Here is a 6000-nt window from a genome sequence, read left to right on the forward strand (position 1 = left end):
GGCATACAATGAACAAGAGGTTTCAATCTGCTGGGCACTGTTTCATCTTCAGCCACTTATGGATTCTCCCATCTCTGTCGTCCCCATTCACAACCCTGAATTTCAGAGGTGACCCTATTTGTGGCCATCTTTGTTGGCTCCCTCCAGATACAGAGAGAAGACATTGGTCTGAAAGTAGGTCATGTTTCCAAGACTGCTAAAAGAGCTCCCCAGATCAAAAGACTCAGCTTCCAAGAGCTTTGGTTCCCAGAAAGGGACCAGCTCAGAGTGGGTGGCCACTTGGTAGAACTGCTCAAGAAGTAAAAGAATTGTGACTTTTTTTGGTTTTTTCCATATAAGTATGTGTATATATGGATATTCTAGAAGAGTACCTACATTATAGAAGAGTTCCAGAATTTTTCTTGTATTATTTGTGGAACTAGAGTATTCAGTATCTTCTGATATTGGACAACAGCCCAATTCCCCAGTTTCACTACAACAGACCCTTTTGTCTGACAGCTCATTACAAAGTTTATTATTTGCTCAGTGCTCGTACTCAGAGATGTTGGTCATTCAGCTGAGGTGACACAACTCCCAATGGCAGAGGTAACTAATTAGAGCTCCCTCCCCTCTCTCACCTCCAAACTGTCTGAAGTGAAGTGAGAACAGCCCACAAGCAAACTCACATTTGCCCACCTATCTGCCCAGTGGGTGGGCTTCAGCACACTATGTGATATTTTACTTGCCCATGCCAATGGTGAAAACCTACATGTTTGTGCAGAAAGCAACCAGCCAATAATCCATATTCTCCTTTTAGTTCCTTTGGATGAGTTCAACTTGTTAGAAAAGGGCTTTTGGCTCTGATAAGCAGAGGAAATGGAAAAGCCCAAGTCTGCCTTTATCTGAGACTTACTTGTCTCAATCTGCGGTAGGTTTGAAACTAGTGAGTTGTTTTGGATAGCAGAGTGGTTGGCTTTTTCAGCTATGGCAGGTTTAGACTCAACTTGAATGGGATTCAAGATGAGAACAGCTAGTAGAAATGAATGGTCAGATAAAAAGCTTTCTCTGGAGAGTTTCCAATACTGCCACCTATGCAAACTGAACTCTGGCACAAAATCTGGAAAAATAGTTGGCTTGGATTTGTCATAAGTTTCCTTAGTACTGTGGGAATCCTATAACCATAGCAAGTACTATTATAATCTCTGCTTTAAATATAGCATTCTAATCCAGCTTAGTTTTGTCTACAGTGATAAATGGCAGCTCAAAATGTACGTTTATACACCAACTTTGGCAAGGGCGTGTGTTAGATGTAAAGGATCCTATGTCATATCATACACATGCTAATGACCAATGCTAGCACCAACACTCAGCTGGCATTCCTGTCACAGTCAGCAGCTCCCAAAGCTAACAAAGTTATGCCATTAGCCTATAGACCTCTCCTGTCTTCCCAGATAAAGTCATTTTGCCCATTGAGCCTGATGCTCAAATTGTTGCATTATCTTAAGAACTGTTGCTACATCTAATATTGTTTCTGCTCATTTTTCCCCCATATATACATCCTCATGCAGCCTCCTTTCAGGAGATCCTCCCCAAAAAACACTTGGCAATATGGAAAGCAGCTTATTCCTTACCCAGTCAGAGCAGGGGGCTTATTTGACAAAAATTGTACCAGCTAGACTATGGTTTGATTTTTTTTTGGCAGTTCAGTGGTTTCTCAAGCAGGGGCTGCCTCATACAACATTATCCATGTAACACTGACATTGAGGGATGACTGGTACCTTGCCTACTGTAAGAAAGAGATAGAGGTTGTCCCCTTTGCTGCTTTGAACATCTTATGCATGGTCTCCTGTGACCATGAGCTTTGTTACTTTAAGACAAGAGCTATGGTAATACAAAAGAGAAATTTTCAAGGTAACTTAAAAGAGCTAAAATGGCCCATGTTGGGAGTGGGACACATGACTCTTCCGGGCTGTTGAGCACACCAGGCTTTTTTAAGTAGCAGAAACAGGCATCCGCTTTTCCCCTGGAAACAGCAACAGAATAGGTAGTTATATGAATAAATGAATAAGTGCTGTCTGCATGACAGCATGGATGAACGTGAAATGATATTTTAAAAAGGGCAAAGTGTTCAAACACAGCATTAGAGAGCAATATTGCTGCACTGTCACCATTGGACCACCACTGTGGCCTGAAGATAAGCTGGGGAGAGGAGAACACAAAGCCATCTGCCCCCGAACACTACAAATATAAGCATGATCAATATTGTTTTATTAAGAGACTAGCCTGAGAACTATGGAAAATGAAAAATGCTTAGAACAGAGGCACAATTGCCAGCTCTTAAACCACAAATTTCAAAATAAGTGTTTAAAATAGACAGTTCCTACCCACACAAATCTAGCTCCAGAGTTAGATGAGTTTGGGACGCAGGGGAAGTTGGAGGTTTTCAGTTCAGTCCACTATAACTTAGGGTATTTATCTAAGTGGATTTTGAGGCTATTGAGAAAGCAAGATACTATTTATACAAAGAGGTTCGGTTCAAACACTCCCTCCCCAAGTTTAAATGTAAAGAACTGAATGCCAGCTTAGACTAACAGCTCTTTGCATGACACTTGTAGCATAAAAGGGATCTGCTCAAAAACCTTTCCCAGAATCATGCAGAAAGACTTAATATATCATTAAGCCTCAGAAGGTTCTTGGTTTCAATAGGTGAGTGATAGTAATATATTGATAAATTTAGACTTTTAACAAGTATTTCAATTCCCCCCCAAAATAGACCATGAAAGTGATTACAGATTACAAAATGTTCCCATCAGCTTTTCAACAGCACAGTCATAGCCAACATTTTTATCCATACTATGTTTGAATACGAAGAGCAAGGCTCACTAGTAAGTTCTGGTGACTTTGTGCTGCTCTGGCACTGCAGAACTGTTAATATAGCACCATTATAGCACCACTTGATCAGTGGAGAAAACAGCCAAAATACACTAGTAAACTCCTTGCTAAGATTATATTAAAAATAACAAACCTTGCTGAATAATAAAAAAATATACACCATTAATAGAAAAAGCAATCAAGAATGAATGATTAGACAGGCAACTGTCTAATTGAATCAACTACAGAACTGATCTGGTTCTAGATAAATCAATAGTTATTTATCTACAATAAAAAACAACAATAGAATCAACTTCTGGAGGTTAGTGGTTGGGCAACTATGATTTCTGCTATAGCATCTGGCTAAAGTTTATATTTCAGTAAGCACCATTTGATTCAAGACCCTAAGTCTCATTTTTCTAGACTGAATTAGGCAGGTGAAGGCCAGGGCAGACACCTAAACGATTCTGGGACACAGGACCAAGTTAAGATCTATTCTAGGCATTTAAAGATGCAGGCTGACACTGATTAAAAAAGGTAATTTTTTTTTTTTTAAATAACTACCTTATTGAAAGCACATGCAATTTTTAAAGGCTCTCAGTGACTTGGAAGACTAAGTAATTCTTAGTACATCCAATGTATTTTAGTTTGTGTATTACATGCATAGAGAAAAAACCCACTTAGTTCATTCAGCTCATCAGCATTTTGCATTTTCCTTCAAAGAACATGATTACTTTTGAATTCCCTACCTGATCTAGCTTAAACTTCAGGAAACGTTAGGCATAATTGTAGCTAAAAACTTATTCCAAGTATCATGCACATCTCATAAAACTTAACAGCTCCACTTACAAACTCAATGCCTATCAGAATTTAGTGTACTGATACCCTCAAAACCTCCAGACGGAAGACAGGAAAGAGAATGAGCCCTACATGCACAGCACTGGCTACACGCAGAGACAGGGCATGATGCTACAGAAGTGGGAGCTGAAGAGTCCACAGCTTGTCTTCTTTCCCACCAACAATACAAATATAGCTGTATACTTCCACACACTGAGCTGTATCCTTTCCTAAGTAAGGACAAACACAAGATAACAAAAATTGATCAATTCTTGGCTAATGAGACCTTTCAGCTGCTTGCAACCAACATCCTGCAGCACCACAAGTGCATTATAGCAGATGCAGACCATGAGTGAAAATAACATCTGTAACACCTACAGCAAAAGAAACCAAGACCATTTCCATTTACTGGCTCCTGCTTCACTCTCCAGCAGGAGTTGGCCATTCATCTCATATATTGCTGGTCATCAGGATTCACAGATATTTTACAGCTCCTTAGTTCATAAAAAGCTCAGCGAGATGTGAAATAGGTCGAGGATTTATCAGCTGCTTATACAGTAAACTTTCATCAGCCTCTCAACTTCACAACTATTTTTATATATATATTATATGTATGTATATTTGGCTTGCAGCAAAATAGGTCGTGCTCAGTAAAAGGCACATTCTGAAATAGTTTTTGCCAAGTCAGCCATTACACAGATTTCCACCCACGGTGTAGTTCCAATACTACTGTTCATTTTGAATAGGATCTCATTGAGGGGGCAATCATGTTGATTGTAGATGGTGACATCTGTACTTCACTGCCTGAGGCTTTTAGAAAGAGTGCTCAACTAGATGGGAGCCACACCACCAGCCCTCTCTGGGCAGAGACATAAGAGGTATACAAAGACTACATTGAAACTCCATAAATTCTGTGAAGTTATTGAGGCTGGTCTTAGACGATATTGATGGACAAGACTGACTCCATCCCTATGCACTACCAGAAAGATAAGGTGTTGAAAACTCCCAATCCCCCTTGACATCTTCTGCAGGTTTCAGTGTCCCTTGTCTTTCAAGACCCCATTCTCCATCTGAGCGCAGCCAGGTACATGGTGCACAGGAAAGGGCAAGGTCTGAGACACTGGCTGTATCCTACACCAGTCACTCAGACAGGGAGTGGTGGCAGAGGTTCTCCCCTTGGGCATCCAGACAAATGCAGCCACATCACCATCTGCAGCACAGGGAGGAAATGACTGGAGCCTCCAGACTGAGACATGGGGCATTTCTGCCTGGTCTACAGTGGCAGTGTTTTCACAGGAGACGATTATTCAGCCTGTGTATTTAAAGACTTGGTAAATAACTACTCAGGGGATGGTTTCTTCAAACACACTAATGATATTTTCATCAAAAGACCCTTTTTACAGAAATAGACGGAGGAGAAAAAAATATTTGTTCAGAGTGTGTTTCATGGAAGCTCCATTGGCTGGTGTTTTATGGTAGATGATTACGGTGTTCTGGGGACAAACAGACCTGGCAAGCCAGACTTACTCCTGTTCTTGAACTAGCACAGGTGCAAGAGAAAGAGCTTGTACCTTGTCTACTCAGACTCTGCTGAAGGAGAAGGGATTATTCCCTCCAGTCTGCTTGAGAATAGCCCTTTAGTGCACAGATATCCACTGGAGCATAACATTGTCCCCATCATAATACCTCTTCCTTCTCCATCTCTTACTGAATCTTGCCAAAGAGACAGACTGATTGGAAAGCAATGGGTTCACCTCCACACCCTCCAGGCTTGCTGGGCTGCTCAGTCACACAAATATTCAGCTCCCCTTTTGGAAGAACAACTTGCAGAAGATCCTGCAGACACATCTGCCTCTGGTATTTGGTTACATATTCTAGTCCCCAACAGAAGTACCTCTTACCAGCATAACCAAGAAAAGTTTCCAAAAAAGGAGGAGCATAAGGTCATTCTAAGCACCAGTAGGCCATAACCTTTCTTCTCATCTACAGAAGCGTTCATCCCTAATTAGTATTCCTACCTTTGGGCAGGAATTTTGGGTGGTCTCTTTTAGGAGCACTTTGGAAATTTCCCTCTAGCTCTGAGTCAGCTGCTCTTAAGTCTGTCTGCATCAGCAGACAATGGGAAACAGCATGAAAGGATGGATCCAGTTGGGCTAGCACTCAGAAAACTGTTCAAACCAGGATCTCTCTCACAGCTGCTCAGACAACTTGGAATATTATTATTCTTAAGTGACTCATATGATGGCGTACTGTCAGTAAGGCTGTGGCCTTTTTTACAGAGCCACAAGTCCATGTCGTGCCTCTGTCCAAAGA

This window comes from Harpia harpyja, chromosome 7, assembly GCF_026419915.1.
Source record: "Harpia harpyja isolate bHarHar1 chromosome 7, bHarHar1 primary haplotype, whole genome shotgun sequence".
Lineage (NCBI taxonomy): Eukaryota > Metazoa > Chordata > Aves > Accipitriformes > Accipitridae > Harpia > Harpia harpyja.